Below are 22,123 nucleotides of genomic sequence, written 5' to 3'. Positions count from 1 at the left end.
CATTATATGCCAGTTTTAAGAAGAGATTTCTAAATTTTTAAGTTCACCTTTACTCCCCAATTCATGTTAAAATAACCAGTTTATGTATATCTCCAGGGTTATTTACTACTGCAATTTAGTAAGACAAAAAAACCCTAACACTTATGTTTCGCTTTTTCATCTCTCTTTTTCCCCTCCTCAGCCCCAACAACCAGCAAATAAATATACTAACCAAAAAGGTACTTAGAGCTCTTTAGGCAGTGCATCTGGGCTCAGAAATTCCCTTATGGCCAATCAGCATCCCTTATCTTATTACCAATAACATTTGCCAGTAGTTCCAAGGTATTTTTTTTTTTTAAATCCTATGAAACCAAACAACTAAACTCATCCCTTCTCCTAAATTTTTCTTTGTTTACATAGGGAAGTTTGCAAAATTACCTCAAGTAAAATTACCATTTGATTCTGCTAAGAATGCGGTCTGAGACTTGAGAGGAGGCTGTTACCAGCTGACCTCAAGGTAGCACAAAGGGGGATGCCATGCCTTTAAATCCCAAGCAGGTTTAGGAAAGGGCGTGTGACTGTTAAATCTCTTCCTAGTTAGATGATAAGACCTAGAGCCTTTCTTCTCCAGGAACAGGACTGTCTGCTGACATCTGCAGGAACTGCCTCAGGGAGCACTGCCTAGACATGCATCGGGCTGATGGGATTTTCTTATTGGAAAAGTGGGTTTCACACCATCCTCACCCTTCCCTACGTCCTGGGCAATGCTCAGCTTTCCACAAACAGGACCAGGAAGTTCAGCAGTGCGGCACTTTTCTCTGAGACCACAAGCCAACGTGAGCTCAGAAGGTCTTTAGGAGATGGGGGTGTCTAGGGGCCCGTTCGCCATGGTCAAGCACGTGTGCACCTCCTAAACCCATGACCATCATAACTCCTCTGAGGAGTCTTCTGGCCAAGGATGGTGCTCCTGTGTGTGTTGGGTGAGGTGGGGGGTGGGGATTGGGGGGGGGAAGTTGGGGAGCGGTTAGGAACAGGAGTCCTGATATCCTGGACTGATGCCTGATGGATGCCCTTGGCTGGGCCCAGTTCTTGGCTCCGGGAAGTAGGCAATTCTGAACTTGTGCGAGACCACAGGGAGAGCCCCACCTGGCTCACACGACAACCCCTCAACCTGCAACTGATCTCCGGTGGAGCGGTGCCACACAGGCTTCCTGGCCGGGTCCCAGCTCCTCTGTGAGTAGAAGAATTGTCCTTTCTTAAAATGTGAGAGCCCTGCTGTCTGCAAGGCGCTGCCCCCCCCCCCCCCCCAGCTCGGGAGTCACTGGGACCTGGAAAGCTGTTTACTTCCCCAACACCATTCTCCATCCCTGCAAAACAGGGCAGCTCCCAACCTCTCCCCAGAGCAGCACCCAGAGTAGGGCATCCTACTAGGATCCTAGTAGGATGCCCATCGCCTCCGGCACAAAGACATCCAGCAGCCTCGCTTGGATGGGCGTCGTGTCTGTTGCGCTTTCAGCCTGTGACGACGGTGTCGTCGGGTTCCGCTCGCCCTTCCTGGGACTCCTTTAAGAAGCGAGGCCTCCAGGAAAGCTGCGCCTTCGCTCTGCGGGGTATCCCGCCTCCGTCAATGCGCGCCCGACGCAGCAAGGCGAGGTGTGGGTCTCTTAGGGAAAGAGGATCTCGGAGGAAGCGTGCGCACCCCTCAACGGTCTATATCAGCTTCCCCCTGCCTCCCGCTACAGAATTAGCTCGCCCCTTTGCAGATGCTATCTAGCCACCCCCCCCACCCCTCCACCACCACCCCCCCCCGCCCCATGTAGGATGCTGGCTTGGCTCCCGGGGATCCTAGGCTTGCTGCAAAGTTCAGAAGCCTGGGAGCCCGTTGGCAAGTCTAGCTGTGTTTCCTGGGTTTGGGGGGCTTCCTTCCCTGGGAATCTGGCTTCAGGCTCGTCGCACAGTCTGTCCCGAGCCGTAGAAACCAGGCCTTCGCGCCCCGCCCCGTCTCGCTGGGTTTTGCGCGCGGTTTCGCTCCGGGGCACAGTCAGAGTCGCCCGCCCAGCCCTCCCAGCCCCCCCGCCTCCTCCCAGGAGCCCCCCCCCAACCCCCGCTCCCGGCTGCAGGCGAGAGGAAGCCTGGGGAACAGTGTGTGACCCGAGGACAGGGTCCGAAGGCGCGAGCGAACTTCCTCCAAGTGGGGCTCTCCCCTCCCTTTCCCTCCTGGTCAATCTATGACTCAAACTTGACATAAGCCCCTGGCAGACGGTGACGACAAATTCCCGGTGGGGGTGGGGGTGGGGTGGGGGAGGAGAAGGGTGGGGGCAGATGCACCCCACCCTGCCACCGCCACCCCCTCTGCGCCCCGTCCGGGTCCGGGTCCGGGTCCGGGTCCCCGCGGGGCGCTGTGCGGGGACGGCTCCCTCCTCCCCGAGCGCCGGACCCAGCCCCCGGCCCGCCAGCCCCCCTCCGCGCCTGCAGCTCGGGAGCCCCGGGCCCGTCTGTTTTATTTCATTTAACACGATCCGCGAAGCCAAGGCGGGGTGAGGGGCCGCGCCGGCGAGGAGAGGAAATGAAGGGACTTGGAACAAAGTCCTCCCTGCCAACTCTCTCCGTCTGATTCTTCGAATCCAGGGGAACCTTAGAGGACCGGGGTGCGGGCAAGGAGGGCTATTCATTCTCCAAGCCCGCTCCGTCTCTACATAGCGGCTCGGTGGTTGCACTTGGCGATCGCGGGGGTGTGCAGAGCGTGGAACACCTGGCCCCTCTCCAGGGCAGAGGAATCCGGCGAGCCGGTGGCTCCCGTGGAGTTTGCGAGCAGCGCGGAGCCGGCTGGGGGAAGCCAGTGAGCTGTCCATGGTGGTTAAGAGTCCTGGACGTGCGTGTCGGGCGGTCCTGGCGACGCGCGGACCCCCCCACGCCGGGGGCCTGCCAGCCACCGAGCCGCTGCGCACCCGGCACGAGGCTGGGTGTGCTCGTTTGCACGACTCCAGGACGCTCTGTCACAGAGGCAGGACTCCAGAGATAGACGGAAACCAACTCTGAAGTCCAAATTGTGGGTTTCCTTTTAGCTCCTTCCTGAAGGTGTCTTTCCCCCCTCGGGCAACGTTTAGCTTGCTTCGAGAAACGCTGGTCCATCCAGCAGCCTGCTGCTGCCTGCCCTTCCCTGCTCTAAGGTTCCCTCCTCAAATGAAGGAGCATGATGATGTGGGTAGGCTTCTCCTGGAGAAGCCGGGGAGTATCGCTATGGTGATGTCCACAAAACCTCTTTGTTGCCTGGGAAACTGCTTCTGGGAGATTGTCGGATGTCTCGGAGCTTTCCTAGGGGGTGGTTGGGGTCCTGTGTAGAGTATTATTGCTCAGAGGACAGACTTCTTTATTATTCACCAGAGCCCTAGAACCCTGTGATTGCCACTCTTAGGAGGAAAGGAGGAAACAGAAAAATTCCCATGGAATATGCGATACTGTAGGTCCATTCTACTGAAGTCGATTTTGCCCAGTTCTTGTGACATATTTGTTTATGAACCCAGTTAAGCTCTTATACATATGTACGGCAAATAATATTTCGCCTTTTTGTCACCACATCTTACCTTTTAATTTCTCTTGTCAATTCTCACCCCTTAATATAAAAAATAGTGAAAGGGAATAAAGGGGAAAGGAGAAAAAATGAGTGGGAAATACCAGAAAGGGAGACAGAACATGAAAGACTCCTGACTCTGGGAAACGAACTAGGGGTGGTGGAAGGGGAGGTGGGCAGGGGGTGGGGGTGACTGGGTGACGGGCACTGAGGTGGGCACTTGACGGGCTGAGCACTGGGTGTTATTCTATATGTTGGCAAATTGAACACCAATAAAAAATAAATTTATAAAAAAAATTCTCACCCCTTATCTCTATTAGCCATTCCATTTTCATCTGAATAACAAATTCCCTTAAATACTAAGGAAAATTTAAAAATATATGTTGTAAACATTTATAGCTTTTATTTGAATTTTGTGCCTTTATTTATGAGGGCATATCTAATTAGCATCCAGTACATAACAGATCCTTTTATATATTTCTGTATAAATCAGAAGATATCAGATTGGAACACATTACTTGTTTGTTTTTACCCTTCTTTCTTATGGTGGTGCAGTACTTAAAAAAAGAGAGAGTGTGTATGTGCTGATAAACCACCTTGAGAATGCCTAATTTAAAATAGAAAGTGTGATGATTCAGTACTTTTTCATAGCTTTTGTCTCAGTTTCTGGATCTACAAAAATAAAATAATGAAGAAAGTGGAGTCTTTCTATATATTCTTCCAAGTATTTTCCCAAGTCAATAAAATTGATATAAAGCCTTTACTTTCCCCTTTTCTATCAAAATGAATGAAATAAGACTTAAATGTGTACCCAATTCCTTGAAAATTATGAAACTGGGATAATAATATTTTAGCATTATTATTTTGTAATCTAGATTAGTTTTGTTCTATGAATTCTTTGATAGTAAACCTCCCCCATACACCTCTTTACTCTCCTTTCATCGAAAGGAGAAAAAAAAAATAAAATGGTATAAATAGATTTCATTCTTCTATCCTTTATGTGCTCATAACTTAAGGAGCTTCTTCCCCCTACTTTTCCTCCTCTCTATTGGTAGCTTAGCATTTTCCTCTGTCCCGTGGTGATATCAATTGAGAATTCTCCCTTCGAAGTTTATCTAAGTCCCCAGTTTCTTTATTTTTAGAAAATTAGTTTTCCTCAACAGCTCATTTATTAGATTTTTAAGATTTCGTTCTTTTATCCATTAAATTTGATAAATTTATTAGGGAGGGTTTTAATCCTTCTCACCAGCAGCTCCGTTAAACCTGCTGGACTGTTTTTTCTGCTTTCAAGAGCAAAATACTCAATTGGTATAATTGTCTATGACCTAAAAACAACAATAATAAAAAAAAATCTATCAGTTTCTCATTTGTGTTCTGCTTACCTTCCTAATGTGCCCAACACTGTTATGCGCCCAGAGTATCTGGAGGTATCTGTAGAATCAAATTGAATTGTAGCCCTTCCTACTTGCACTTTTGAGAAATGAAAGTGTAGTTTTAGTTATTTTAGATCTGTTTTTCAAAATTTGTTTATAAAGCTCTTTGATCTGCTACTGGGAACATTTTTTTTTTTTTTTTGTAAAGCATATTCTTTTTAAAATTGTGGTGGATTTGGGGGCATCCTGTGTCTCATTCAGTCTCAAAAGCTTCTTTCCTTCATGCTTAGTGCATGTATTACATACTTTCCCTGAAGATATTTCCCTCTCCATTTCATTTGTGCTTCACTGCCCAGAGACTGGTAAGTGAGGGGGAAAATGTGGACTTTTGATGTATCATAATATACTGAAGTCAATTACTATGTGAAAGTACTTATGTTAAGAAAATTTAGACTGACCTTAGCAGAATTTTCTTGCACTTTGTTCCTTTAATTCTCATCCTGCTAAGCTGTAATTATACGTAAAACTGCCAAAGTATTTTTAATGGTAAAAAAAAAAAAAGAAGAAGCCGCTTTTTGTGGAAAGGATTAAAATTTTTTTTTGTCCTATAAACACAGGTCATATTCTTTGTAAAGCTGTTCTTAACAGGCAAAAATGTACATGCCTATAGCAGTTAAATTACTCCTTAAAAGACCTATGATGGCCTTAAATGGAGCAGGAACTCAAGTGTGGTTGATATGGTTCCAAAAAACCCCCATTTTAAAAGAGTTTCATTGTCGAGGTGCACCAGGATGTTCTTTTAGTTCTATAATACACAGTCTGGGCATCATAGCCACATATTTCCCTCATCTCATTCCAACCCCGGTGTGGTAAAACCAAAGAGACACAGGATCAAGGAGAGTCTGAGGATTTGCAGGGAAAGAGCTGTGTAAGTACAGTGAGTACAGATCTTTAAGATCTTCCCCAGACTTCTAAACAGTTGAGAAGGTAGCTTGTTTGCTAAGTAGTGCAAAGTGTCTCCAGGTCTATCGCTGGAGCTGCTGACATAATTAATGATTTCATTCAGAGCCTGAAAGAAGGTACTTGTATTCCCTCTGGCATGGGCAGGCCAAGTTCTTGTCCAAACTCTAATACCTTGGGTTGATTTTAGCCAACAAGACTGTTGGTCCTCTTGTTGCACACCCAAAACTTGAAAGCCAAATATTATATTAGGCTATGATACTTCCCAGCCTTGAGGAGGTTGACACATCCTAAATATATAAACAGCCACTATTATCTAAAGACGGATTACATTCTGGTGAGAGATTCATTACTCCTAGGTCAAATTGGGAAAACGAAAAACAGTAGAACCCTCCCACCAAACACCCAACACATAGCAAACTACTTTAAAAATCAATATTTCCCAGTAAACCTTATATGCAAAAAGTTTTTCTTGTCCCATTTTACACTATGAGGTTAATGGCAATCCTTGAAAATTAATTACGGTACTGAAAAGACTTTAATAACATTTCTGCTAAAAATAAATTGGAGGCAGAGTATTGCCCTGGATTCATGATTGCTTACATCTGGTTTCTATTTCTGTGATTTTCATTTGGTTCTCAGAGAGTTCATTCACAGTCATCACAAATTTCGTTTCCTGTTCTCCAATGGGAGAACTTGTCTGATGACCCATGTATTTTTCATCCAAATGCTGCACTTTTCTACATTAGGAGATGTAGAAAGGAAGAATGAAAAATACATCAGACTAATTCAAGCAAACCAAAACCTGAAAGCATCTTTCAGCACCTGACTAATCCAGAATCCAGTGGCAAATAACAAGGAGGAAATCACTCCATCTTCTAGACCCTTGTAGAACGAGGTAGGGAAGAAAAGAGAAAATAGAAGGAAGGAAGAGGAAGAGAAGATGGAAGGAGAAAAAGGGAGGGAAGAAGAAATTAAAGGAAGGGCTTCTTCTGATTTTTCTTTATCAATAAGAATCCTCATGCCTACCCCATCATTCCTCCCATCACCTGTAATACATGGGAAGGTAGTTTTCTTTCTCACCATGTTAACTTTCAGATCTTTTTCAAAGAAGGGGATGAGCTATCCTGGCCTCTGGTTGAAAAATCTCTTGAACTCCCCCACACATTTAGGGAGGAGCCTCCATACATGTTGATCTGGACTCGTGTAGAACAATTTGACTCTTACTTCTATGCCATTCTAATATCTTTTTTCACTATCCAGAGCATCTCAGTTGTTCTCTAGGTAAGCAACACCTGCCTCCCTCTTGAGATGATTGTTTTATCTAAAGATCCTATCTAGTTCCTACTCCAAAGTTTCGGGAAGTCTACTCTTTTCACCTTACCATACGATTTTTCTTAATTTTCCTTCCTACTGATGTTCCAGAAATGTAGTCTCCAAATTATCTCAGATGCTCTCCACATTCAATAATAATTACAAATATTATTGAGCTTTTATCCTTAGGACGGCAAAGACTTTTCATTTCATTTGCCATAGATTGATGCCCAAACTACCATAGATAATTACTAGAACTGGGACCTGAATTAAGTTTGTCTGACATTACATTACCTCTAGTATGATGTAGGCTCTGGCTGCCACATTTCAAATCCATTGATCTGTTAGGGTTGATTTGGCTAATGTGACTGGTTAGGCAACTGGTGTGCTCTCTACTCATCCATGTGGGTTCTTGAAAGCTATGTATTTAGTTGAAGAGGTTGAGAAGAACCATTCTTTGATCAAGTGTTATTGAGGCATGAAACAATAGGATGGTCTAACTCTACAGACTAAAATTTAAAAAAGAATATTTTAAAAAATGCTGATTGTATGAGCCTATTACCACTCTATAGAAATAGTCCAAGAATTAATTTTATCTGATGGTCTTATGTTGTCAACTTTTATTAAAATTCTAATTTATGCCAACCAAGTTCTATTCTTGAAACTTAAAAAAAAAAAAAGATTTATTTATTTTAGGGAGAGAATGTGCAATTGGGAAGAGGGGCAGAAGGAGAGAGTGACAGAGGGAGCAGACTCACTGCTGAGTCCAGGCAGGACTCAGACTCAATCTCAGGATCCTAAGATCCTCCTTTTCTTTCAAAAATCACATTTGGACCTGCCCCCTCTCAATTTTTGATAAGGGATGTAGTGTATTCTTGAAAAAGTTTTGTAAAAATATGTATGCATCTTTGGGAAAATTGCTATCAAATATACTTTCATTTAAGCTATTGATCACCTACTATGTCTAAATCCTGTATTTTAAAGGAGCCATACATCATGACTCTATTTCTTCCTTTATTGCTTAGGCTATATTCTTTACCTAAGTTAATTCAAATCTTTTTTGGAAGAAAGAGGATAATCAATAAACACTCCTTGAATATCTCTTAAGTCAGGCACTGTGGTAAATTCTGGGATTATACTAATGATATGGGATTTACAGTCTCTTTAGGACTCTGAATCTCTTCTTATTTACTAAATATCTCACTAATGCTTTTATTATAAATCTTTAAATTTTGATATATTAAATATTTTACTCACATTGTTTATTGTCTATCTCTTCCTACTGGAATAAATACAAACTCTAAAGGCCAATAATTCATCTGTCTTTATTATACCTCCAGAACCTAGAGTAACACTTGGCACGTGGTTGTAAGTCAATAAAAGATTTTTTTAAATTTAAATTCAAGTTCGTTAACATATAGTATATTATTAGCTTTGAAATAAAATTTAGTGATTCATCACATATGCTTAACACCCTGTGCTCATCACAACAAGTGCCCTCCTTACAGTGTGCCCATTTAGCCTGTCACCCCACCCACCTCCAGAAGTCAATAAATATTTCAAAGGAGAGAATGAATGAAAATTAAAAGGTGCAAATACTTTTTTTCTAAATACTTATCGTGGTACATATACATATTTATTTATTTATTTTTTTTTTATAAAACAGATTTCTACCCTGAGTCAGCAATTTTCTTCGTGAGTGCCACACACTTATATCAATAAACTAAAGGATTACTGATAAATGAAAATAACGTCAGTTTAAACACAATAATCTTTTAAAATGTGCTATGTAATAATAAGTTAGACTTGTTCAGAAATGAATTATTTTTAGCATCAAAGGCAGGTCCTATTTTTATTCCTGCATGCATTTATTTTACCTCCCAAACTTTAACACAATTAGAATAGTCTCTATTATCAGATCATACAGTCAGAATGGAGAATGGTATTTTACCACACCCCAGTAAGGATTCCTACTAGTAGGAAAAGCTGGCTATTGTCCTTTAAGTGGTTCCATTATAGCTCAATCATTAATCAACCAAAGCCTTACGTATGTTGAATTTGTCTTTTTTTCCGACAGTAAGTAAATACATTTTATTGTCATGGCAGATGAGTTGGATAGAATAGTATCATACCTGAGTCAGTTCCTTACTCTTTTCCCTGACTGCCACATTCAATTGTATAATAATGCCTATGAATGCATTTTTCAGTTATGTTTTGAAACCACATTTTCCCCTCAAATGACCTGTTATAGCTGTGGTTTAAGTGCTACATTTTCCTTACAATAGCACTGAGCAATAGTCTTCCACTTCACCATGGAGTTATGAGCTTAATATATTTGCTACGTTAATTCAAAAGAATGCAGAATTATATTAAACACCTAAAATAAATCTGATCTATAAAATCCTATCTTGTATAATACTGTATATGACATTTCATTGGAGTTTCAGACATCTGTGAATGCATGAAAGCTTTTTTTTTTTTCAATCCTGACAAGAAAGGCATAGCTCAATGTTTAAAACCTAAAATGCAAGCAACGTTGCATTACCTGTCAAGAACTCATCATGGGATAGAACTTGAAAATCATAGTTACTGTCCTGTTCAGTCATCATAAATGTTGGCCTAGAGTTCTTGGCAGGAAGAGTGTTTGAATGGAGCCTATCTCCAACTCTAATAGATGCTGTTAGAAGAATAAAAGTTGGCAACATTTTCCACAGAGAGCCAAGGGTAACAGAAACTTTCGTATTATAAACTGGAGATAATAGAGCAGCATGACCCTAAGTGTTGGTTTTAAAATGGACTTTACACAATCCTGTGTTTAACAGGGCATTGTACTCTTGATTTAAAGGAAGAAACTCAAATCATCAGAGCATCTGTGAATGCATAAATAGTGAAAATCAGGGTGTTCAACAATTTCAACGGAAGAATATTCCCTAGTGTCATTCAGCCAGGCTGTAAGCACATTGTACTTTCCAAGTCTCCATGGGAATATTGCTCATTCATTAGGTACTCTCAAATGCTCCATAAAGAAACATTATTGTGATCTTACATTAAACTGAAGAGAAGCAGACAGGAAGGCAAAGCTATAGTCTCCACATAAAGGAAGGAACACCTGAATTACAACCTGTTGACTTTCAATTTTTGGTACAATTGCTTAGGCAACGAGGGCTATAGCTTGTCATGAATGTATATTGGCAATGTGAGCAATGGCAAGGGTGAGTCGAAGATCTAGATTTTAGTCCTGTCTCTTCTTACCAGCTAGTTTTATAAATTTTTAGAAAGGCACAGAATCTCTCAGAGGCAAAGTTTACTCACCTGTGGAATGGGGAATGGCATTAGCACATACTTCACTAGGATGTCATAATCATCAAATGAAATAATACATGTGAAGTTACTTTATAGACTGTAAAGTCTTATTGAAATATTTAATTAAATGCATATATTACATGTGACTATTACTCTATATAGAAATACAAAGGTAGATATTAATCTAAATTATTCACTCCTCAGGCATTCAGATGAACATTTGATAACACATTGGGACAATTAGACAACGAAAATGACCTTAAAATTGAGGGGTTTTTTTGTTTGGTTTTTAAATCTCTTGATATTTTCCTTCATTTTCTTGACAAATATTAATTAGCATTGTATGAATCAGTTCAGGAAATACCATTCTCCCTGATTTCCAGCGTGAATACCATACTGAATATCTTTCAAATAAGGGGTAGCTAATTGATTTGTAACAGGGGTTGGTCATTTTTAATAGCTGCTGTTACCTAAGCATCTTTGTTTGGATAGTTATTCCAGCTGTGGCTATGACAGTCCCTGAGGCATCCCATGAATCAGCAACGTTCAGTTTGACCCTTTTGAGTAACCATGGTATCTAAGGACTTCTCAGACATAACAACAAACTTTGAGTCTGGGGACAGAATAGAGAGATAAGAATTGCAAGTCAAGGAATAAGAACCCAGGGTCATGAATCTGTATATTCAGCAAATATACCGTGTCACAAGGGAGGGGGGGAAACCCCAAATCTTTTAACGAGGGGGATTAAATAAGAGAGGAGGATAGTAAAGAGAAAAAGGAAGAAATCTGAAATCACATAGAGAATTTCATCTAAACCTATTATTTGTGTGTACATCTGTCTGAACATGTTGAAGTTTTGATATTCTCTCCTGGGGGATTTTCAACCCACTAATTCTTTTTTTTTTTCTAACCCACTAATTCTTAAGAATGAGGAACCATCTGATGGGCAAAGCTAAAAGAAAATGGATTGGTAAGGTCTTATCAAAGTCTGAATTTCTCCAGGTAGTGCTTGTCTGATTTAAGCAATGCTATTTTTTTTTTTTTCCAACTTAAGCCAGTACCATGACTGTGAAGAGCATTAGAATTCCATCTTGAAAATCCCTGCTTCTGGATGATACTTGTGGTTGGAGGCGTGGAGAGGAAAGTATCCTAAAGCCAAAGGATCTTTGCTAATGCACACAGGTTGGATATAGACCACACCTAGCTTGGAGACTTAATTAACTGTCACAAAGGTTAATCCTGGAAAGAACGAATGAGATTAGGAATTAGACTCATCATTTCTTTGTTGAGTGGAATTCTTATTATATACAGCTAGCTTCATAGGATATATAAATAGTAAAAAAAGACACCATTTGTTCCCAGGAGAGGTTTATAGATTTGTTTGTTGGGAGTGGGGTGGGATTATGCCTATATAAAATAATTAAGCTCTCCAGTTTTACTCCTTCTCTATCAGAAGGATAACTTGAATAAAAATAATTCAGCCAAATACAGTGTCATTTTCTAGCAAGGAAGAAAGGACATTTAGAGGTCTCTACCTCTTTTTGATGACTCTAGGCTTCTGATGGAACAGAAAGCACCCAGTGTGCCAAAGCATAGTAATACCTATTCCTAAAGAGCAGGGCACAGCTCTGTCACCAATGAGTATCCTTTCATCAGAAATGATTAGAGTGTACCATTGCTAAGAAAAATTTATAATTTAGACGGATTATTTATTTAAGAGATACCACTGGTTACCTAATATCTTTTCTTATTTTGTTTTGTTTTTTTAATTAATTTTAAAAAATTCTAGTAGAGTCAACATACATCTTTTTTTACACATACTACCTCCTTTCTAATAGGACTCTGATTTTGTTCAGGCTCTTCCCCTCTTTGTGTGACTTTATTCTTTGGGGTGGGTAGGCCCCAGTTTTGACTTCAGTGCTGGGGGTGGGTCCTGGTGGGACAAAACCAATCGTAGTAGTCCTAACCCTCTATAGTGATTTGTTCAGTATTGGCTTGTGATCCAATTCTGTTCAATAAAGTCTTAAATGGAGGACAGCTGAGAGATTCTCAGAAGAGTTTATTTGTTCCAAAGAGAAGCAGGGAGAGTCATCATTAACTTCTGTAAACACTACTGTATCTGGATATGATGCCTAGATCTAGAGCAGCTATCTTATTTTCTAAGAATGAAAATAACCTACAGAGGCAGACCCAAGAGGGTCTTAGAGAAACAGAGTCAAGGTCACTTAGATTGATCTACCTATGAAATTTTGTTAGGAGAGATAATAAATGTTACAAATAGTAGGCCACTTTGGGTTGAATCTTCTGTTATTTGTAGCTAAGAAATTTCTAACAGATACAGTTACTATATGAGGCAGCCAGAGTATCCATAACTCTTACTGGTGTTCTGTGATACAGAGGAACCCACTTTCACCCTTCCCCATAACTGAAGCCCATTTTTTTTTTTTTAACTTAGACACCATGAGATTCAGCAGATGTGAATGTCAATGCTCATCTAATTGAAGCCCAGGATACACCTTGAGATAGAGAACTCAGAAAGCAATTAAGTATCAGATTTCATCCTGTGGAAATAATGCAATTTTCCTGAAGGAGGAGTTGAAGTCAGTTGGTCTGGGCGAATTTTGAGGCATGACATACGTGGGAATATGTTTTGAAATATCTTTCCTAGGGGCCCCTGAGTGGCTCAGTCGGTTATCCGTCCAACTCTTGATTCCTCGCTGGACATGGAGCCTCTCTCCCCCCGCGTCCCCCGCCCACTCCAACCCCATGCTCACGGGTGCTCTCTCTCTCTCTCTCTCTCTCTCAAATAAATAAATATATTTCCTAGTGTAGTACTGTGAAAGTCCAAATTAGCTAAGATCAGATCTTTTGTTCCTCCATTCTGAGACTGCTTATTATAATCCCTCAGTAAATTACCTTGAATATGTGTCATAGTCTTATGTGTTAGGATGGCGGAAACTGTAAAACAGGTGGCCAGAGGTAGAGGTATTTGTTTTAGGCACCAATAACCAGTTTTTCATTGGATGGACTGAACTCTAATATATCATAGCAATGGAAAGTGACTCCTACCCCTGGAATCACCAATGGCAGTAGAACATACTTCATTTTTTTCTAAAACACTTTTTTTCCCTAATGTATTTACCTCTCTAATTGCACTACTTTTCACAATTGCTGTTGGACAAGTGGCAGTTATGATGTAGCTGTCATTGCCTATTCACATGCATCAAAACTCATAGAATTGGCCCTGGTATCTTAGAAGAAATTCCTAGAGACAATAGCGGAGCATTCTTTTAAGAAATGCTGTGTCCTTAACAGTCTAAATGGCACAAAGGATGATATTGTGTGCCAAAACATGGGCATGGTTGATTTTGAGTCTGAAAGTCACTTAGAAAAGCCAGACTTTGAGGGGTGCCTGTGTGGCTGGCTCAGTTGGTTGGGTATTCTAACTCCTGATTTTGGCTCAGGTCATGATCTCAGGGTCCTGGGATCCAGCTCCACTTTGGGCTCTGCACTCAGTGAAGAGTGTACTTGAGATTCTCTCCCTCTGTCCCTCCCCCAACTTGAGCTCTTTTTCTCAAATAAACACAATCTTAAAAAAAGTCAGCCTTAGAATGTGAATAACTTAACCAATACTTTTTTATGAAAAAAATCATTATGTCTAACATGTTTTTGATAAGTATAAAATAAACATTCTAAGTTACAAGACCACATCATATCATAGCTTTATTGGAAGAATTAAAAATTATTTTAGAAGTATGAAATAATGGTTCTTCTTTAAGTTGATAACATCTTAGATTCAATGAAAGATGGTAACTAGAAACTCAGATCTCATTGTTACTGAAGAACTAGATGCTTCTTCTACTACATTTGCCGGAAGATTCCTTCCTCTGAGCAGTCACCTCTCATGTTTCTCTTTTTGAATCAGTTTATCAAGCTGGTACTCCTGATTGACTAGACTCAAGTCACATGACTTGAGGACTGTAAAGGAATCTGGGGATGTGATTTCTAATTTCTGAGGTAGAAAGATGGGACTCAAGACATGAATATATCCTAAATAGTAGAAAAGTAGCCATACTTCAATAAAGAAATGACACTTGAGATGGATTTCAAAGTTTAGATGCTGTTTTTAACAAGTAGAGATGAATATAAAAGATGTTCTTAGCAGAGAAATTAGTGTGGAGGCAGGAGAACATTGCCTATGTTTGGATAAAAGGGAAAAGCATTGCATATTTATGGGGATTATCAGAAGGCACACTGGAACTAGATAGTGGCAAGTCTTGGATTTCAGGTTTAAGAGTTTGTATGTATTTCAGGGGCTATATGGAACCAATAGCATGGGGAAGTGGAAGATGCTGTGGTTGCTTTTGTCTTCAATAATACATGGACTCCAGCATAATCCCAGAAGGACAGGATTGGTTCAAGGATATAAATGGGGGGGAAAAAGGATATAAATGGGAATTTAGAGGTAATCTGCATTCAAACATAATTTTCTTTGCGAATAGATTTTCTAAAGTATGAAAAATATATACTTAATTAGTTACCTCGGTTCCTAAGCAACTTTCTTTGTGAAGTGCTCACATTGTATGATTATTTTCTAAGAATAGTCATTGTGGGATTTGTTATGGATATGGATTCTATCCTAAGTGCAATCCCCTATTCTTTTTTCCACCCTCTAACAAAAGAATTTGAGTTGGTTTGAGGTTTGGAAGAAAGGTTGGAGGATACCATGCTTCAGCATGCCAGTCTTCAATATTGAAGGATTGTTGACATAACAATTTCTTTCTCTTCTTTTTGTTCTTTTCTCCTTTTGACCTTCAAACCATAATTCTTACTTCTTATTTTAAAAGCTATAAGTAATGATCCATTGTGATGGGAAATGGATACAGATCAGGAATTATACTTAAGGTTGAAAGAGTTGAATCTGATCATTTCAAGAAGGGATGCCTCATATATTCTCATTACCATCTTAGCTCTCTATTATGGATGCACTGGGCAAAAAAACGATGCCCTGGAAAAGTAGTAAATTGCATAAATTGTTACCGGTAGATCAAATGGTTGAAGTGACTGTAGCTATTTGTGTTTTTTTCTGCTATTTAAAAACGAAGACACTATACGTAAAATTTATTATGTGCCTTTTCCAATTTCTAAATACACTACTAGTGGCAACTACTAACTCTGACATTATGACATGAAAAGCTAATGTGACTAGTAATTTTTATGCCATGCATTTTTTGTTCTTTAGCTCTACTGCTGTTGACAATGACTGTTGCTATTTGCAGATGGCATTTAGCTTCATGATTTGCCTGATTCTTCTGTTTCCAGGGTCACTCATTTTATCAGTTTCTTAATAAACACGTAGTGGCTTAAAATAACAACCATTGGGCAGCCTGGGTGGCTCAGCGGTTTAGCGCCGCCTTCAGCCCACGCCGTGATCCTGCCGTGATCCTGGAGACCCAGGATCAAGTCCCACATCAGGCTCCCTGCATGGAGCCTGCTTTTCCCTCTGCCTGTGTCTCTGCCTCTCTCTCTCTGTGTCTCTCATGAATGAATAAATAAATAAAAATCTTAAAAAAAAAACCCCAACCATTTATTGTTATTCATGAGCTATGAGTCAATTGGGTGCTTCTGCCTATCTGAGGCAGACATGTGGGTAGCTAGGCTCACTCCTGTCTGGGGTCAGCTGGTGACTTGGCAGAGGACTATGTGTGAGTGAAGGTGGCCAAACTCCTATGTCTAGTGGCTATCTCACTGTTGGTGGGGAAGTTGGGGATGACGTGGGCCATGTGCCTCTATCATAGTCTGAAAACTGTAATGCTTATGGAGGCCCAAGTGCAGAGCTCTCATGTGGCAGCTTCTTCCATATTCTATCATGTAAGTCACAAGGCCATCCTAAATTCAATGGTTGAAGAAATAGACTCCACCTTTTGGTGGAGGAGATTTAAAGTATTGTGGCCATTTTTGCAATCTATCACAATCATTTTCTTTCAAGATATAGTACCTGGCTGGTATGTCTTCCCCTATGTTTTCCATTTGCAAAATCTATACTATGCAAAGTTGTTTTCCTCTCTTCGTGTTGTTTATGGCTGATTCTTTCTGGCTATAAGTTGAAAATTTTGTTTTCCTGACTTCTTCTTAAACATTCAAACAAATATAACCTGGCCTGACCAATGTGAGTATGGAAAGAACATTAAGCCTTTGGTTTTATTTTGATATGTCCAGAGGCAATGGGAGAATTTTTGCAAGTAAAGCCTTTGCCACAATTTTAGAAGTTATATTCCACACAATGTCAACTAGTTAAGGTGGAGTGGGTATTCCACTTGCCATATTGACATCCTAGCTGCTTCCCCATGGAGCATAGATCATCTTTTAATTCATACATGGGCACTATACAGGCCTGGCATCCTGATTAAGAGCTCTCTGAGCCCCAGTTTCATCAACCTCAAATGGAACGGGACGAGGAACTCAACACAGTTTCATGATAAAAACTTTCAATAAGTTAGTTATAAAATGAATTTACCTAAATATAGTGAAAGCCTTATATGAATAGCTATGGGCTTTTCATATCATACTCTAGTGAAAAGCTGAAATCTTTTCTTCTAAGATCGGGAATAAGACAAGGATGCCCACTCTTGCTACTTCTATTCAGCATAGTTCTAGGAGTCTTAGCCAAGCAATTAGGCAAGAGAATGAAATAAAAGATATCCAAATTGGAAAGGAAGGAGTAAAATAATCTCTGCTTGCAGATGGCATGATCTTATAGTTAAAAAAAACCCTAGAGACTAGAAAAAAACCACTAGAACAAATAAATGAATTAAATAAAGCTGTAGGATATGAAATAAACATACAAAAATAATTTCTCTACCCTAACAACAAACTACCTGAAAGGGAAATTAATAAAATAAAAATACTTAAGGACAAAGAAACTTAACTAAGGAGGTAAGTGACTTGTATGCTGAAGCTATAAAACATTGATAAGAGATATTAAAGACATGTGTGTTCATAGATTGGAAGATTTCATATTGCTAAAATGGCCATACAACTGAAAGTAATCTACAAGTTCAATGGAATACCTATCAAAATCCCAATAACATTTTTTTAGAGAAATGGAAAAAAAATCTAAAATTCATAGGGAACCACAAAAGACCCCAGATAGCCAAAGTCATCTTGAGAAAGAAGAGCAAAGTTGGAGGCATCATAGTTCCTGATTTCTATATTATAAAGCTACCATAGTTAAAATAGTATGGTACTGACATAAAGATAGATATGTAGATCAAAGGAACAGAATAAAGATCCCAGAAATAAACCTATGCATATACAGCCAAGTGATCTTTTACAAGGGTGCCAAGAATACATCATGAGGAAAGGATAATCTTTTCAGAAATGGCACTGGGAAAACTGGATATTCAGTTGCAAAAAGTGAAATTGGACCCTTCCTACACCATCCACAAAAATCAACTCAAAAACATAAGAACTGAAACTGTAAAACTCCCAGAAGAAAACATAGGAGAGAAGCTTCATGGCATTGGTCTTGGCAGTGACATTTTTGGATATGACACCAAAAGTATAGGCAACAAAGGTAAAAATAGATAAGTGAGATTACACCAACCTACAAACTTCTTCACAGAAAGGAAACAATCAATGGAGTGAAAAGGCAATCTATAGAAAGAGAAAAAATATTTACAAGCCACAAGTCTGATATGGGGTTAATATCCAAAATATACAGGGAACTCCTAAACTCAATAGCTAAAATAGCTAAATAAATAATTAGCTAAGTAAATAAACAAACAAAACCATTTAAAATGGGCAAAAGGCTTCAACCGGCCTTTCTCCAAAGAACACATACAAGTGGCCAACAGATACGTGACAAGATGTTCTGCAGCACTAATCATCAGGGAAATGCAAATCAAAACCACAGTGAGATATCACCTCACACCTGTTAGGATGGTTATTACAAAAAAACAAAACAAAACAAAACAAAAAAACCCAAAAGATAACAAATGTTGGAGAGGGTGTGGAGAAATTGAAACTCTTGTACACTATTGGTGGGAATATAAAACGGAGTGCAGGTAGTATGAAAAACAATATAGGGATTCCTTTTATAGATAAAAAAAATAAAATTACCACAGAATCCAGTAATCTCACTTCTGGGTATATATACAAAACGATTTTAAATTGGCATTTTGAAGAGATATAGAGATACATGCATTCCTATGTTCATTGCAGCATTATTTGCAGTAGCCAAGATATGAAAATAACCTAAATTTCCACCTACATGTGAATGGATAAAGCAAATATGGTGTATGCATTCAATGGAATAGTATTTAGCCCTAAAAAAGGAGGAAATCCTGCTATATGTGACATCATGGTTGAACCCAGAGGATGTTATGCTAAGTGAGATAAGCCAGAATGGTAGTTGTCAGGGACTAGGGGTTTGGGGAAATGGGGATTTACTGTTCAGTAGCTATATAGTTTTAGTTAAATGTAATTTAGTTAAATGTAAAATGAATATGTTCTAGAGATCTGTTGTACAACCAGGTACCCATAGTTAGCAATACTATATTGTGCACTTAAAATTTTGTCAAAAAAGGTGGATCTTGGGGTGCCTGGGTGGCTCAGTTGGTTAAGCATCTGCTTTTGGTTCAGGTCTTGATCCTAGGATCTTGGAATTGAGCCCCATGACAGGCTCTCTGCTCATAGAGGGCCTGCTTCTCCATCTCCTCCCTGGTGGTGCTCTTTCTTGCTATCTCTCTCTCCCTCTCAAATGAATAAATAAATGAAATCTTTAAAAAAAATGGTTGGATCTGATGTTAAGTGTTCTTTTTTTTTTTTTTTTAAGTTTCAATACCCTTTATTTAGATAAAAAGAAAATTTTAGTGAGTTCCAAACAAAACAAATAGATTACCTGAAAGGAATAAGAATCAGACTGACATCAGGCTTCTCATCACCATACTAAATGCTAGAAGAAGAAACAATGCCTATACATTACTAAGGGAAATTTATTTAAATGCATAACGCCTTTGCCCTGTAAAATCACCAATGAAGGACCAATAAAGCCATTTTTAAACATGTAAGAACTAAGAAATCTTAACATCCAAGAATCCATTACAATGCATTATTAGAAGACATAGAATAGCAACACCAAAAAAAAAAAAATTTAAAGAGAATGATGAGAAGCAAAAAACAGTAACATCTGAACATGAACCAGGAGGAGTAAAAAAGCTGAAAATAATTAAAAGAGGCTCCACTGGAGCTTGACACTCAAGACCATCTATTCTGAGCAACAAGATTTTTAGTGACACAGGATTAGCTTTCCTTCAAAATGGGCACAATCACATGGCTTAGTTGTTGCTGTTTTGGGGGGCTTAAATTTTTTAAAGTCTTCAGAGCAATAACAGAAGAGTTTAATTTTATTAAAGGAAAAAATGTAAATGACATAAACCTTGACAATTTAGAAATGATAAAAATCAGAAGTTGAAGCAGGAAAGGGAAGTGAGAGGTAGTAAAATGCTTTTGATTCCTCCTGGGAGATGTACCATGCATTACAAAGTGATAAAGCAGGAAAGAAAGTTTAAGTGTGACTATGTTAGGTGATGAAATAGTGACTTGTCTTGATGTTAAGTGTTCTTATCACAATAATTAAAAAATTATTTTCAACATTTGTCATAAGGTTGTCCTATGAATTCAATGGCACAATTCCCATAAATCTTTGAAAAAAATAAAGTGTGACAAAACTAGTTGGTTGCTATTCTTATTGCTATTTTAATACTAATGGATGGCTTATATTTTAGGGTCTCCCAGTAATGAGTGTGCTTTTGCTATTTCAAGTATCACTCATCATGATCAATGAAACCATTCAGGAAGACAGTATAAAGTATTTATTGCCATTATTCAAACAAACAACAAATTGCTAAGCTTCTTTTGTATATTCAGCAATGTCCAGGCACTGTATGAAATAAAAGTATGAGATGAACATCATCCTTGTCTCTAAGTAATTTAACAATCTAGTTAGGAAAATGAAGCTGTCATGTACAAGACAATTAACAAGGAAATAAGTAGAAATGAATCAAGTAATAAGCAGTCTGAGAGCCCAACTGAAGTTTAGACAAGAAGAATCATGGAGGCGTGAATGTTGCATAAAATCTTCTTGGAAAAGGTGGGACCTCAGAGAGTTAGGAAGAGTTGGCTCACTGCAGAACATTAGCTATGGGAGCTCTATTGGTATCATCCAGCTTTTTATGCTCTCCAAAACTATAAGGAACTTCTTGATTTAGTTGTCAATAATTAGACAGTATGTGGTTTAAGAGCAAAATTCCTTCTATAGCCTGGAAAGAAATTTCTCCCTATACATAAAGTTTCCTTCGTACAGGCTGGTGCATGACCTTGGCCCTTCTTAGCTTACAGAATGTTTTATAAAGTCTTTACAGCCAGTATAACTTCTGACAGGAGGATATCTCTGATCTTGATGATAATCATCAGACATCTACATTATTTTATTATGCTTTCAGAAGATGTGCAGTTACTAAATAGATTCACCCAGAGATACACATCAATCAACAACCAAATTAATTGGCATCCTCATTTTATAGTGTTTCTTTCTTTTTCCTTCAACAGTTTCTTAACGCAGTGTTTCTTGAATTGTGTTTTACTGGTTAAAATACAAGTTCCTGAAACCCATCCCAGGCCTCCTGAATTAGAATCTTTGGGGAAGGCTCAAGAATCCACATTTGTTGGAGCTGCTCATATGACCTTTAACACACCAATCATGCCTTAATGTTTGCTATGTTTAAAAACATCCTGATGTCCCCTCTGCCTCCTACCTCTGTCCCTTAGATCTCTGATGTTGTGCCTCAGGCATCAGTGTTTTTAACCTCCAAGGTAATTCCAATGTTCAGACAGAGTTAATGACCATTGGCTTAACAGCACTATGTTTCAAGTTTGAAGGCGCACAAGAACCTGGAAATCTTGTTAAAATACAGTTCTGATTTTACAAAATCTGGAATAAGGCCATAAATTCTGGATTTCTAATAAGTTCTCAGATGTTGCAGATGCTTCGGGTCAATGGACCACAATTTGTAACAAGAACTTCGAGAAGAAGACCTTTAATTGCACAACTGCCTTATTCTTCACTGGCACAATCTTCTGTATGGCTTCTCTGTGATTGGACCTAATTCCTTATTAACTAATTTATGGCCCAGCAAAAACTGTTTAAAAGGATCCTTTTGCTAGCTTCCCATAAAAATAGGATTTCTTTCAAACTTTGTACACCAGCCAAACAACCTGACATCTACTCTGACCTCCTCTCTTACCTTTCCTTCTAAACTGGCCTTCCTTCTGCTGTTCACATATACCAGCTAATTCTTGTTTCAGGCCTCTGCCTGCTGTTTCCTGGAAAGCTCTTCTCTCAATTCACTGCAAGGTTGGCCCTCTGTCCTTTTAGAACTAAGTTTCAATATTGTTTCTGTAGTGGGCCCTTCCCTGATGCCTTCCTCCACGCCATCGCGAGCATACATTATCTATTACATCATCATGTGTGTTTTTTTTTTTTTTTAAATAGAACTTATGATCTGAAATTCCTGTTGATTTATTTCTTTCCTTTTTAATTTGACTATCTCCCTACTCCACC

At 39.3% G+C, this 22,123-nt stretch overlaps 1 protein-coding gene across 1 annotated transcript in view; it reads right to left on the bottom strand.

Annotated features, from left to right (window-relative positions):
• PTHLH (parathyroid hormone like hormone) overlaps positions 1 to 22,123 on the bottom strand; it is a 119,263-nt gene that overhangs the window by 14,000 nt on the left and 83,140 nt on the right. The window lies entirely within an intron of this gene.

This window comes from Canis lupus, chromosome 25 (genome assembly GCF_048164855.1).
Source record: "Canis lupus baileyi chromosome 25, mCanLup2.hap1, whole genome shotgun sequence".
NCBI lineage: Eukaryota > Metazoa > Chordata > Mammalia > Carnivora > Canidae > Canis > Canis lupus.
Note: the sequence above shows the minus strand (reverse complement) of the source record. Positions and strands in the feature narration are given on the sequence as shown.